The sequence below is a fragment of the Dromaius novaehollandiae genome, chromosome 2 (assembly GCF_036370855.1).
Source record: "Dromaius novaehollandiae isolate bDroNov1 chromosome 2, bDroNov1.hap1, whole genome shotgun sequence".
NCBI classification, from domain to species: domain Eukaryota; kingdom Metazoa; phylum Chordata; class Aves; order Casuariiformes; family Dromaiidae; genus Dromaius; species Dromaius novaehollandiae.
In genome coordinates, this window is record NC_088099.1 from 43,488,798 (window position 1) to 43,504,297 (window position 15,500).

At 35.7% G+C, this 15,500-nt stretch overlaps 1 protein-coding gene across 8 annotated transcripts in view; it reads left to right on the plus strand.

Moving 5' to 3' along the window:
* The window catches only part of DGKB (diacylglycerol kinase beta), a 360,499-nt gene that overhangs the window by 69,005 nt on the left and 275,994 nt on the right, over window positions 1-15,500 (plus strand). The window lies entirely within an intron of this gene.

Genomic DNA, 15,500 nt, shown 5'->3' on the forward strand with positions numbered 1-15,500 from the left:
AATAGGATGTTCATTTATGGATAAATATTGCACATTGCTAGCCTATAAATTAATAGATAAATATTTAAAACTGAGACTGAGACCAAAGTGCATTCTCTTTATGGTGGCAAACTGTTTTTCACTAGATGCATTTCATTTGGGTCATTGTAACAATCCATGATTTTGCTAACATATTAATTCAGAGCAAAATGGAAAATAAGTTAGTTAAAACAAAGTAATTAACTAACTTTTACACTTGTCACAGAGATGTATGCTTACTAGTGAGATCTCATAAATGTTTTGTTTTATTCTGAAATGATAGACATCTGGGCAAAAATATTAAATAACACTTCTATGACCATATAGTACCATTTATATGTACAAGGTTTAAAAAAACCCCAGATTTTATAATTTGAATATGGTTTATAGTGTGCTTAAAACAAATTTTCTCTCATGTGATATGGCTGACTCACAGCTGTTACAGAGAAGTGGTTAAAGGGCTCATCATCCACTCAAGGCTTTACTCCTAGATGGCTTAAATAGCCTAAAACCAGGTAAAAATATAATGAAAAAAAGAAGGAAAAGTCAAGAAGGACTAGCCAAATGAACTGTTTCTTAAAATGATCTAGTTATTCTTCCTTTGTAGCACAGAGGCATTAAAAAGCCTTTGCTCTACTCTTTGGGAAGAGGCAGCTGGAGCATGAGAACAGTCACAAAGTCAAGAGACTGAAAGGATTTGTTTTGTGGGAACCCCTCACTTCCTAGGGGCAGAGGCCTGTTGAGCTCTTGGAGGCGTGTTACTGTGAGCAGTAACTCACTTCCTGCCTACAAAAGTGCTCTGTTTTCTTCAGGTAACCTATTACAAAAGTAACGTTGGTTAAAGGAATGACTGCAATGGGTCCTGAAAGAGAGGACACTGCAAAACAAAACAGTGTTTTTAGGATCAGTCTTGGGACTAACCTGATCAGTAGTTTTGCTGCTAATCTTGTAACAAAAAGTAGATGAATGCTGATAGAATGTGCTCACTCACCCAAATTTGGGAGTTGTTGCCAAAGTGGAGAAACATCTTAAAATCATACTGAAAAAGCTTGATGATCTTGCAGATTATAGAAAATAGAAATGGAATGAAAGGCGCTAGTGTAGAGAGCAGTGCAGTGTACCGTGGGACTAGAGGTACTGGCAGATAAAGAGCTGAGTGTGGTAGTTGATCACAAAATGATTACGAAGCATCGTTGTAGTTTGTTCATGGAGAAATATATTACTGGGACATCATAATAGTGTTCCTGTAGCCGTGGTGGTCTGAGAATATAAAAGCAAGACAATCTTGTAAGGGAAGGTGGTGTCTTAGGCCCGTTGGCTTAAGTGGAAAACTAGTTAAACCTTCAAGCACGCAGAAATACAGATTAGAAGGCTCTGTGTGCCTGTTTCCCCAGCTATGTTGTTCAGTTTGGCAGAAGATACTAATTTGCTGTGCAAGCTTTCCTTTTCTATTATATATAAGCAAAGTATTTCTACTACAGGTAAGCAAGTTCCTTAATGACCCACTTTTTACCACTATATGTCCCACATGCAAGAAAGGTGAACTCAGAAAGGAACTGATTTACAGAAGGGTTAGTAGGATGAGAATTATAGGAAATCTAGTATGTAGGAAGAGATGCCTGTCCCTCACTGTAAGCAACTGAAGACTAAGAAAAGATATTGTATTTTGCTAGCCCTATTAAATGAGACATCCAGGAACAGAAAAACTGAGCAATCTGTGAATATCTCCAGTGGAAAGCCCAACTCTTCAAAACTGGGCACACAATGGTTTTTTTGGCTTTCTGGGCAGAATTTCTAGGGAACAGCTTCCTGGATACCTAGAGAGTCAGGAAGCCTGCCAGGCGGCGATGCTGGCAGCCTGGCCTGCGAGCCTGCTTTCTGTGCAAAGTGTTGAGGGCACTGAGGTGATTTTGTAAGACTTTTCAGATACGTCAATTTCTGCTGCATCATCTTCGGTTTTGAACATCTTGGACCATCTTTAGTGGTCCCTCTGTCTCCTTTCCTCAATCTGTGCTAACAAGTCCATCTCTCACTCCTTGTTATATTCCTCCTTTTTCGATACTTTCCCCTCTTGGCCTTAATCTCCCATTTTTATCCTTTTCTTCGTACTATTTTTTGTACTACATATTACCTTATGTTTATGGAGCCTGATACCCCTGTCACTTACATGTTACCTGGTGTAATTAACGTTTCTGAGATGATAACTCAAGGACTTATTTCTGACCTGCACTAGATATTGTTTCAAACTATTTTAAAAGAAGGAGAATGCAGAATTTAAAACATAGAAAGAATATGCTTCTTAATACTACAACTTTTTAAAAAGAAAACTTTCCAAACACACAAACGGAAAAACATTATGTAGGGCCACACTGGTGTCTAAGATGTTTTATTTTTAACATATTATTTTATTTGAAGAGTGACAGATTACTCTGATGACATTTCAGCTCCTCTAACAGCATGAGAACACAGTATAAATATGATGCCAAATATGGATGGTACTATGTTATAAAGTATGAAAAATGTGATCCTCAATTTTGTCATAGTAATGTGAAATACCAGCTAATTTATCCTTTTCTAGAGTGAAATAAACACAGAAATAAATTCCTTGAAAAAAGACCCTCTTCCAGTATATTTCTTGATTTTTATATTGGCATTAATGAATATTTAAAGTTGATACATTTCAGCTCAAGTATACATGCAACATTACAATGTTTATACATGATTAGGAGTTACAGCAAGTTACTAGTCATTTCTGATAATTTCATAATATTTAGCTATTTAATTTTAATTTAATTTTATTTGCAATAAAATATGAGAAACAAAAAATTGGGATAAGATACTATGATTTCTTTTTGTCCATCCTGTATCCAACTTTCTTTGTAGTAGTCTTATTATGATAAGAATTACACTTTATTATTAAGATGTAATAGATGTAGATAATATTACTAATAACTAGCATAAAAACATTGCTGAGCTGGTCAGCTGTGGAATATGCAAATGGTGCAGTCATACTAGTCTAAGTTCTACAAAGTACATTGCATATTTAGAAAAAAAAAGTGATGATAGTGAAAAATATCTGCAAGGAAAGAGACGTGGCTCCAGCCCTACTCAGTGTTTATTACATCTTAAGGGACAGCCATATTTACACAGCAATGTGCTCGTGATAGAAAAGCAGGTGAGTGAACGCATTCATTGGCAAAGGCATAGAACTGTTTACTTCTACATTGCACATAACATGCACTCTGAAATCATTTTACTGATTAAGTATTTTATAGGCTATGCACCTACTTGCTTTCCGCGAGACAGGAAACAAGGGTTTCTTTCTCCCTCTAGTCTCTCACAAATACAAAGATGATGGTGAAAGATGGTTGCAATTTCCCCTTCTATTTGGGTTTTCAAACTGTCTTTTGCAAGATGGGTTTCTGGAAACATGTCCTCATTTGATGGCTATTGGATTCAAACTACTTAAGTTGAATATGGGGAAAAGTAGATTAAAATGCTTCAGGTTCCCAAGCAGTGTTGCAGATTGTCCTTGGGGTTTTTTGGTTTTTTTTTCCAGACAGTTTTTTTGCATTGATAAGTCTTTAACATCTCATGGCTGACTCTTGGAAAGTGGCCAACCATGGCATTGTCACAGAGTTACTAAATATTTCACAGTTGTTTATGGCAGAATGCATTAGGAATAAAGTAGTTGTGACATCAACACACATTTTACTTGTCTCATTACTGCTATATTACCCTGTGCCTTCTGTCAATCACTACGTATGAATTAATGCTTTGAAAGTAACAGCAGAGGAGAGGTTTTTGCCTGATGTGTATTTCTACTCTCTTTTTGACAAACAAAAACATATAAAGGTGTTTTCTTTAAAAAACAACATTTAATGTTGAAATTCTATATTTGCTTTATAACAGGAAGAATTCTAAAGATATCAAACGGATGCTGCATTGGTGCTATATTCCTTTTTTAATTAACATCCTATTTGAACCAGTGGACTAAGAAAGGCCTATCCAGTGCTTTAAACAGTTCTACAGGCATCTGTGTTACCTGTTCAGACACACAGCAGGCCTGGTTTATTTTTCCCTAAAGGTCATTATCTAGAAGTTGCAGACAGTTACTAGACTCCTGAACAGCCTAATGTTCATTAATATCTGGCTTACATCTCTAAATGCATTTAATTTAATATAGGTTTACTCAGGCTGAATTAGTAAATTCTGGTTAAAGTGCTTTACCCAGAATATTTAATTATGACCTTTTTTTTGTTTGTTTTTCATTTTGCAGTACAATATATTATATTCTATTTTGGTTTTATGATAATGGCTGCAATTGCAATTGATTAACCTGCATGATGGCATATACTCATGGCATATACAATATACTCATATATTGTTTTTCTTATTAGAAGTATTGTAGCAAATATTTTTATTAGGGGTAGCTGAAAGACAACATCTATGGCACTCTCAACAAGTAGGGAAGATAATTACAGTTAAAATACAAGAGAATGCTACTGATATAGAATGCTTTTACGTGTTAATTTTAGCCAATTATGAAAATGACAGTTTGGCCAAGTTCATCTATCAGTAGGTTTTGGCACTGTCTTCACAAGCAGATAAATTTTTGATTCAGCCAGAACTTTTTTCATAATTAAGTTCTTTTCATTTTTTATACTATTTAGTTGGTTTTAATCTGAAGCATGTAGTCTACCCCATTTTTCCTAACTTCTGTAGTAATTGTAATTTTCAGCTGTCCCATGCTGCTGTGTCCATTGCAACATATCTGTTCCTCAGTCTGTTTAGTATGCAACAATTTATATATGTTTCTTTTAATATTCTTCATTGATAATATGCATAAATAGGACTATGGCAGGTAATCCACTACAGAATCCTTCTGAAGGTATGTTCTTTAGTACTCTTTCTTCTAAGAAAACCTTTGTATAGTAAATATATGTATATGCATTTATGTGTTTAGTACATATGGACATACCTACTATAACATACATGTAGTCATGCATTAAAGAAAACCTGCTGGTAGAAAGGTTTTATTTTTTCTTACTCGGATATTAGGCTGGGATAGGACTGCTGTTGTTGATGAAGACATTCCACATTCATTTTAGTAATTAGCACCAATTTATAACATGGAACATGACAATGCAGTGCCAAGGTTATTCCAAAAGTCTAGTTACTGCATAAAAATTGAGTCTTTCCATTTCCTTTTAGGTTATTTTCTTGAGTTCTTTAACGAGACATGCTAGCTGCTCTCAAATATTGCAAAGCATTGTTTTTGACAGGAGACATAAAGAGCACATTTGGCAGGTATATATGTCTGTAGTGTTGATGATATCCAACAATTGTTTGGTCATACAGACTTTTTGGTAGGAACAGTATGAGAGCATGTGATTTCTTTTTTTACTCTGTTAACTTTCACTGTGATAGATGAAAACTTGGCTGCTATTTTATGTAACAGATAATTATATTTGGTTGCTAGATCTTTTAAAAGGAGTTACATCAAATGGTTAGATCAGAAAGGGCTAAGAGCTTTCATTTGAAACCAAAGTTTATCCTAGTGCACAATCTGCATTATGAATTCCAGATTTAATTTGAATTTCTGTCATTTTAACATTAGAAATACATTAAAAAAATGTGGATTCTCATGTAATTAATATTTTCTATATTACTGACCCTCTATGTACAATCTTTGTTATTTTTCCCCATATTTTGGCAAAAGTTAAGTTAGAAATATTGATCAGAGTTAATGAATCTTAAAAACTTGGACTTTTACTGGGATTGCTTAAGCACCTCTTTTCACAGTTAATCACTTAATTGTCACAAATGCACTTGTATTGATGAAGGTGTACAATTTTTGTCATAGCATTATGTGTGGATCAGGGCCCTGTAAAATACACTCCTGTGCTGGCAGCTCATTTTTCAAATAGTGGGTCTATATAACTTGTTTAAAAAGAGATAATTAGGGAGACGCCCACACAAACAAAAAATAATTCAGAGCTAATGCTATCAGTAAATTAATACTGACTATACTCTACATTTTTGGCACCAGTTGGAGATCAGGCAGCATAATTTAAAAAGTAATTAATTGAAAATTGCCTTTCAAAATAATTCTCTTTCCATTATTTCTGAAATGTTCTCTTTAATATGTGAAAACCATATTTCATGAAAGTGTGCTGAAATGAATGAGTTTTTTGTTTCTTACATTCCATTTACAGGATGATGAAAACAGTGGCTTATGTTGAAATATTTTGTACAAATTTAAAAGAACAAAAAGACCAAAGAGAATGTGTTATTTTGAAAGAATTCTGGGTGGAGATTAATTCCAAACACCAGATCATGCCTTGTTCCCATTTGTGTGGCCAATGTGGGGAGGAATAAAATGAGTTATTAATCACACCTCCCACTCTAGCCCGTGCACAATGGCAACTCTTTTGTGAAGAGGTTATTAATAAGTTGCTTGGTCTTTGTTTTTTTGTTTTTTTTTTGTTTTTTGTTTTTTGGGGTTTTTTTACAACTTCTGAGGAGATGGAAAGTGGAGTGGTAAAGATTCTCTGCCTTCCTACTACATGTCAGCCACCAAAGTTGGTTGTTGCATTTATACCAGCTGGGAAAATACAGGAGGTAATTAGACATCCTCTATGGCAGTTTGGCTTCATTGGGTAAATCTTGAGTCAAAAGCTGTTATTTTTTTTTCTGATTAAATTATCTGTTCTCTTCAAATGACTAACATGGTAGGAGGTAAAATATTACATACTGTAATTAAAACCTCTTAATAGTTTTCATTAAAGTATATTCTACTACATGCAAAATTTGCTTTAATAGTATATCCCATTTTTCACGGTGAAACACTTTTGCGTATTCTCAGAATCAGAGTATATCGACCTGTGATGTCTGTACCATGTGGAGTTCTGTGTACTTTAGCACAGTTGGAAATACATAAATACTCACGATAAGGACACTTACTTCTCTCTTAATCTTGTATTTCTGTGTGCTGTAAGTAATACAGAGGAGCAAATTATAAAATAGCACAGGTTAGTTGCAGTAGGAGAAAGGGTGGAGCCTAATTCTCACAATGTGATATTTTCTTTATCTCACTAATCCCCAGCATGTGTGTCAGTTCTGCTCTGTGAGGTGGAGGACAAGAGATGAGTTGCTGTATCCAGCTTCCTTCACCTATAATCACATCCATAGTCATATTTCACACCAGTCTGAAATGAACAGTATAAGGGCTGTTAACTTCTGGGTAGCACAGAGAAATGGGGGGAAAGCTTAACTAGTTTGTGGGAGCCAATAATTATATGGATGCTTGATACCTTGTAAGAAGTAAGAGCCAAGTGATAACTGCTGACATTGTGTCAAACTTTTGGCTTGTAGTTTTCTTGCACATTCTTGTTTATGATCTGTGTGGTCCCATGTGCATGTTTCTCAGCTCCTATGATTCCAGATTTTGACTACACAACCAGGTACCTTGTGGGAAATTTTGTGACATCCACCAATCTTAAGAAAGTAGAGTGCAACATGCTTGTACGCAGATGACCAGTTGACTGAGATCAGTCCTTCTTAGTAGGCAGCAGAAGGTGAGCAGAGCATTCTTCATTTGCTCCACACTGGAAGGAAAGACAGACTTGGCTAGTCTGCAAAGAGAAGGGAATTTATAGAGGTGATCCTATGCTTTCAGTTAGCCAGGATACATCTTTGAGGCAGATCTTTGACCTTACCACCCTGGTAAAGCAGATGGAGTTTAGCCTCTTCCTCTCTGGCAGCCATCCTTCTGTCTAAACAGAATCAGGTATTTAAGACATCTCTGCAGGTTCTTGTATCATACAGCTGAGCATCCCCCCCCCATTTTTTAGGTGAGTATTGGTCTATATAAAAGTGTGATACAAAAAAAGCCTAAAGTTTTTAAAAAAAATTCTCTCTGTTCTTCCTTCAAGCACTATGTATAGTCATACCTTCACTTTCGATACTGCTGCTGGGGGAAATCAGTTTTCCAATTCCTGTTTTCCCTGGGATTCAGAGACTTGCTGTTTATGAACTGAATTAGTGTAATGTATTTATGAGTAAGTGCTTGAGGAGAAATAAGACACTTATCTTAGTAACTGGAGATTTTTAATCATACTAACTGTAGACCATCCTCCATCTCTTTTCTCCTCAGTCCCATGTATTCTGGGAATCTGGAATTCAAGAGAAGCTGAAGAGTAGGAAGTTAGCACTCTGCTTCATGCCATTGGTGCAGAGTAGAAAGAGATGTAAGGTGTATGCATAGTTCCATGGTTTTAGTGAGGTAAAAAGCTTCTCATCACATATCTAAGTCAAGTGGGATAACTGTGAAGAAATGTGCATACACACATCATCAGTCAAAGCACTATGGAAGATAATGGTTCTTTTATTGTTGTTTTTTGTGATATTCTGTGCAGTAACAGGAGAATAAATTTGCACATTATTTTGTTAGCTTAGAATAAGATTTTTAATACTCATCAAAAACTATTTTTAATATTTTTAGGTTTATTTCTTCAGAGTTGAGAATTCTTTAGTCAGTGTGGTCAATGTCATCTTGAAAATTCTCTTGAAAAATGCAGTTTATCCTGAAAACTCTATTTTATTTGCCTTGTCAGTTGCCAGGACTTCAGTCATTTGGTGACTTGCAACTCTCTGTGGTCTAGATTCCTTAGTAACATTGTTTCTAGGTTCAATGATTGTTATGTGTCTTTTTATGTGTGCTTACTGTTCTGTTGTAGGATTTCATGTGGCATGTTGAAAAGGACCCATAGTAAATTAATGATCGCAAACTTGAGGTGGGAAAGCAGAATAAAACCCAGGCTAAAGGCTTTTCTACAGAACTGGCTTTTTAATGTATGAAGATTGAAAAACAGCAAAACACCTCAGAATACTTGGCCAAAGCCATTAACGGTTTTTCCAGGAGCTTTTTGCAGTTGGGCAAGAGGGAAATACAATGCTTCCTAGAAGCACATTCCCCTAAACACCTCTGTAGGATCATGAGATCCTATCGAGGGACTTTTGGATCTTAGCTTAGTTCTTCCACTGAATTCAGAGTGGCAACCTTATAACTCAGAAGACTCGTCTTATCTGTCTCATCGTCATCTTCCATAATAGTGTCTGGTAGCTGCTGTAAATAGATTGCCTTTAGATGTGGTTGAAGTCTCTCAAGAGTCCAAATCTGGGATCCAGAGCCCATTTCCAGCCTTCCTGCCCTGCTCACCGAGCTGTGCCTCCTTGGCTGCTGCCAGAATAGAGGAAGGGAATAAGGAACGAGATGCAGCAGAGCCAGAGGTGCTAATGGGTTTGGAAGAAAGGTTGAAACTCACTGCAGTTTCCATGCCACCTCAGGTGCTGGCCTCGTTCAGAGGTTACCGCCCCCCGTATTCCAGTTTGTCCATGAGTGGAATCATAGCTCTCTTTCTCTCTCTTTCAGGAGATTTTCAGTTTAGGCAGAATAGGCACAATGTGGTATTATTACTTTCTGCAGCTGCCACTTTGCATATGCATATAGCCAGTGTTGGTTTAGTTTTATTTTACTCTATTTTATAATATCATTAGGACATTGTAACTAAGTTCCTAGAGTAACTGGTTTTTATTAACTTATTTCAAGGATATTATTATAAGGAAAATTCTTGGACTAATTAATTCTATTTTATCCTGGTTCTTAAAGGGCTATTTGAGGGCAGGAATTTTCTTCAAAGTACTGGGAGTTGGCTTAGCAAATGCTAATTGTTTGTGTTTGTGGCTCCTTGTAAAGTGAAGGATGCCATAAGCTTCAGAGAAATTTCCACCACAACACAGTGGTTGAGTTTGGGTTCTTTAACAAGACAATCTCAGCTCAAACTGAAGATGTGGGCAAATCTGTCTGTATTTGCTTAGTCAGACATTCTAAAAGCAAAGTTCTCATATGATCTGGAAATAAAACAGATTAGTCTGTCTTCTTTCAATGTTAGAAAAACTGCTTCTGCTGTTCTTACACATAAGAAAGTGAGGTTATTTATACAGATGATAGAACTTTCTGTATATGGAAGTGATCTGTTTATGGTATCAACCTTAAAATAAGCTGTTAAGGGTTTTCAGCAAACACAGATTTTCCAAAGTATCATTGTAAAATATGCACAGCATATGAGATGACATATAGTCCCGGGGTGCTGAATGGCCTCTGTGAACAATCTATAATTGGTGTTTGCTTCATTGTTTTGTAGATAATTTACACACACACACACACACACACACACACACACACACACACACACACACACACAAATAGTTATGTATCATATGTGTTTTGTTTCTTTTATCAGAGGCCTAGATCCAAAATGGAGTGCTTCCACTCTGAATGAAGTTAGCACCTACCTTTGATATAGGAATTGAAAAACAAAAAGAAACAAGAAATATTTTCTTAGCCATTTTCAGTAAAACATACTCAAGCACCTTAAATTCTTAATGTGTCCAGAAGTACTGCTGTAATGGCTGAAATGGCTGAAACATTTTGGTATCTGTTTTGATGCATCTTGCTGAACAGCCTGGTTGCTTGGACATGCTCAGAGTACCTCCTCAGAAATTCTAAGGACTCTTTCAGGAGTTTGTACAGTAACAATTTCACAAGTAAACATTCTTTGGAATAGACCTACAGAGACCTTTTTTTTCTTTTCCTGAGTGAATCTTCAGCTCTTTTCTGATGTTTAAATACCCTCTATAAGAGGAGATGCAAGTTTGAATTTCTGTAAGAGAGGAACTCAACCAAAGTATCTCACCCCGTGGGTGTGTCCTAGTCAGGAGATTTTTGTGAAAAATGTGGGAAAAGCTGTCACTCGTTCTGTGCTTTCAAAATGAAATGGTGGTCTCCTCTACACTTGGTGCATGGCCTTGTGTTTTTTTGGTTTTTTTTTTTTGGTTTTTTTTTTGTTTTGTTTTTTAAGATTTTTTTGTGAACATGGAGAATGAGACCCAGTAATACAGATCTAGTTATGTATCCTGCTGTGTATTCTGTATCTTAGATGTGAGGTAAATAGTGAACACTTCAGTCTAGTCAATACTGCAACATTTTTATTCATTTTAAGAAACAAGTTTGTAGACACCTTAAGAATTTTAAGGTAGAAAGCTAAAGGGTTTATCAGATTTAAGTACCTTATGGATTGGTAGCTGTTGGCAGAGTCCTTCAGGATTCCAGTACGAACAAAGGCATCAATATCATATTGAAATCCAACTTTAGATGTTTTTCTGAACTGCCCCATATTGTTCTCATTAGACTGTATTTAGCTGCCTGGTTTTATAGTTATAAAAATGAATAAGAGATTCTTTAGTCTGTAGACTAAGGTCTGCAGTGCTGTGAAGTAAAAGCCATGCTCCTTCACAGTGTATCTCGAAGTGGGCACAACTAATAATGCACAAAAGGCACCTTAGGATGCCTTTCTCTGTAAATCTGTCATCTTACACATTTGGATGCACTGGGACAAGTCCAGATACCTTCTTTTGGTACTCAGTCGATCATTTAAGACTGATCATAAATGTTGGTTTTTTTCTACTTTTCAGTTTATAGTGCAGATCTGTGTGTGGGGAGGTTAAAGAAAAAACAATACCTATGAATTAAATTCTTGTTGGCAGCTTGGGCTGGAATTAATTTTGAAATTTTATAGATGCCTAATTAAATGTTATGGATTGTCTCTGACAAATTGTCATGCAAGAAAGATGCATATTTTTAATTTGACTCTACCCTGAGTCATTGTGAATCCAGTTTAATGTTTCCTTCCAGAAAAGCTAAAAAATTTAATGATTGACACATTTATTTGCTGAAAACAAATCAAAAATTAGAACTGCAGTTTTACTTGTGCCGTCTGTCCTTTCTCCTTCCCTTTCTCTCAAAGTCAGATATATACCATGTTTTTGAATTTGAGGTAATAGGAAACGTTGCTAAATGGTGTAACGGGAAATGATGTATTCCTTGTAAAAATAGTAGTAGAACTAATTTTATATAGACATTATGTTTTAAATTAGATACTATAACTTGATAGTGTTATTGAATGGATACTTCTCTGGGCTGATACCAAAATGTTATATTACCAAATGAAGTTTTATAAGCAATAACTGTAAGAAACTTTACAAAGCTTTATAAAAGATTATAAAGCAGATTATGAACATTTATGTTGCAATAATAGTATGAAACAATAAGAAAGGGAACTCTAGTACACTGGACAAATTGGTTATTTAGCTATTGCAACATATAGAAAAGAGGAATCCATTTATGTCTGCTCAATTTGGAAAAACCTCCCTTTCTGTGACCACAGGCATTTGGTAGAATTTTTTATTTGGATTGAAGCTAAAACAGCACAGTGGGTGTTCCTTCTGCCCCCAAAGATTTAGGCCAAATGATTTCTTTCATGTTCCCCTGAGTGGGAACTGTTGTCTGCTTCAACCAGGCCTTTATATGTCTCTCAGTCAGCTGAACCCCATTACCTTGAAAATATGTGGTGTCCTGATATTCCTACACTTGTGATGAAAATTCCCCTTCACCCTGGTAGTCTCTTGCAAAATGGAATGAATAAATTGTATTTTGTGTCATTTTAATCATCATCTATTTGATTCATCCTCTCACACTCTTCTCACACTTGGGAAACATCATGGAAAATGCCTTCTGAAATGCTGTTTAAGAAGCTAAATCCTTCCTTCACAGGTTCATTTGAATTCGACTAGAGCTTCTGGAAGCCAAGCAACTGTTGAAAACTAAGCAATTAGTATGCATGCTAATATATATCAGTCTTTGCTATTCTGATATTATTAGTCTGAACTGGTTAATTAATGCATCTGAATTCATTAACAGAAATAAATTATTTTGCAACCATACCAAAATTTACTGGACTTTTCATTTGAGAAATTCTGATATGGCAGTGAGATCTTCTAAAAGATATTGTGGTGTGCACAGATGAGTGAGCATGATGCATGTCAGTGGAAAATTAATGTCTTCTGCTTTCCTTTTTTCTTCTGCTTTCCTTTTTTCTTCTGCTTTCCTTTTTTCTTCTGTCTATGGCTGAAGTCTTTTTGCTTACCAAAACGTTGTGTGATTCCTGTGAAAAGTAGCTGAGGAGGGGGAGTTTGCTCGTAATTGTTAGGGAAGAGAAAGGCAAGTTACTTAGCCATCTCTGGAAGGCAGCTTCAGAACGGTGAAGGCAAACAATCTTTGCTGTTTGAAGAGGTGAATAGAAGCATCTTCACATTTTAGAACAGGAAAGTTCTATGAGGAAGAAAGTACTGTATAATTTCAGGATAGAGAAATATTCATAATATTGTGTGTTATTCTTCTGCAAAACTTATTTTAAATTAGGATGGAGGTTCAGCAAATGCTTTGCTTCTTTAAGTATTCTGTTTTAAATGCACCATACTCAATACTCAAATAGGTACTTGGTAATATTCTAACACATATAACCTGAATCTTCTGCTGTGGTTCTCGTAGGATTTCTTTTAAGAAGTTCTTCCATTTTTTCTGCTGTTATGTAATGGCTTATGTATATTACAATGAGAGAGAGATGGAAGAGAAAGCACGAAGAATAATTTAAAGTGAACCTTCTTTGAAGGGTCTCTCATTTTTCATTTGTAGACTAGATGGCTAATCTAAACTACTCCTAGACCTATTACAGTCTCCTGTTTTCTACTGTAGATACATTACAAAAATAAATCTTTACTGTAGATACATTTAGAAAAAACAAATTTTCAAAAATGCCTGCATTACTTCAGAGCTCAATTCTCATTAAGATCATCTATACATCTATACCTAACTTCTTTATGTTAGCTCCTCTAGAAAAGTGTTATTCAGCAAAAGAGTATCAGAATCAAGGCTTCTGTTGTCTTCATATAGCCAAAGACCTGTTCACAGGGATCTGTCCATGTCCTTCAGGCAGGACAGTTGTGGTGCATTTGGTCGATACAGCATGTGAACATGCTGTGCAGTCAAGTCACTTACCAGCTCCTAACCAACTTTCAGCTTCATTTGAAGGCTTTTTGGCTGTATGACATTACAGCTCTGTTTTGCTGTATGAATTTTACTGTTTCTCTGGGGAAATATAGGTCCCAAAGCACGCGAGAGCAGAGCATAATGCACTTTGAGCTGAAGAGGTCTGGCTGTAGAACGATCTTCCCCAACAACTCCTCTGGCCTGTCAGTTTTCGCTTGCTGGGCACCCTAATCAATGGCAGCCAGGGTGTCAAATATAATAAATGGATACAGCAGCTAAGTCATGTATTACTTTCACACACATTGTCTTTCATGGCCAGACATAGGACAGTTTGGAACATTTGTTTTAGAGCACACTGGGGTAAATGATAATTTGATGGTCTTTAGAAAACATTGAAAAGATAGAACCTCTTTGAGAAAAACAGTCTTTGGGAAGGAAAATTGCATAATTTTAATCTTATTTATTAACCAACTTTTTGCCAAGGCACAATTCCGAGCCTATAAAATTAAAAATGTATCATTTAGTTATTGCTAGCAGCCTGATGGATGACTTATTACTCAGGCAGTATGGTAATGGGCGCAGCTGTTTAAAAATCTAAGATAGCTATCAACTCAAGGAATATTTTTAGCAGGGAAGTGTATGCATAAAATCTGCGGACAAGGTAAATGAAAGAAAGCTTTATGTAACAGATTTTAATACGTGCATCCATAAACCTTAACTTAAATGAGATTGTAGTTTGTTGTTCTGTTTTCCTTATATCTCTGTTATACCTCTTTATATCTAATTTAATGAAATACCTAATACCTAAGATGTGTTTCATTAATGAACAGTCTAACAATATAATTTCAAGTTTCTAATATTAGTTAATTTAGTGATTAGTGTTTTTGCTATGCTGTCAGATAAAAAATATGTTTATATATGTATTGTGTAAACTGATGACCAGTTTGCTTGGATGCTGATACGAGTTTTTTTGCCATTGTGGTTTCGTAGTTTATAAGAACTGAATTCAATGTCAGTGACTTTGTTATTGAGGAAAACATTTAGAAAGTTTACAGCATAACTGAAACAGTATGAGTTGTAAATGTAGAACAGAATGGCTGAAACTGTACTAGGATGACAGAAAGATAGTTACTTCATGTCCAAGATGCTTATTTTTTTTCAGCCTCTTTTTACATTCTGCTATATTTACATTCAGTTGGTAGGAGTTTTAGTGGTTTCACTGAGCCATTTTGTTGAACAAGGTGTTCTGTTTCAGAGCCTCAACAGAGGTGCCCTCTTGCCAAGCTTATATTCCTAGTAAGTTAGTAAACTTGCACAAAATCAGTCAGATTTTGCAATCTTTGTTGTTGCCCACTAGTAAGAAGAGTGACATACAATTAAAACATTACCTTGGGGCAGTTAGGTTTTATTGCTCTTCATGGAAAACACCTTATTTCATATGTACATAACAAAATTTCTTCATCTCATCAAAAAAGAAGGGGGGGGAGAAAAAGAAAAATCACTGCTACGAAGTGTTGAAATAATTTTTACA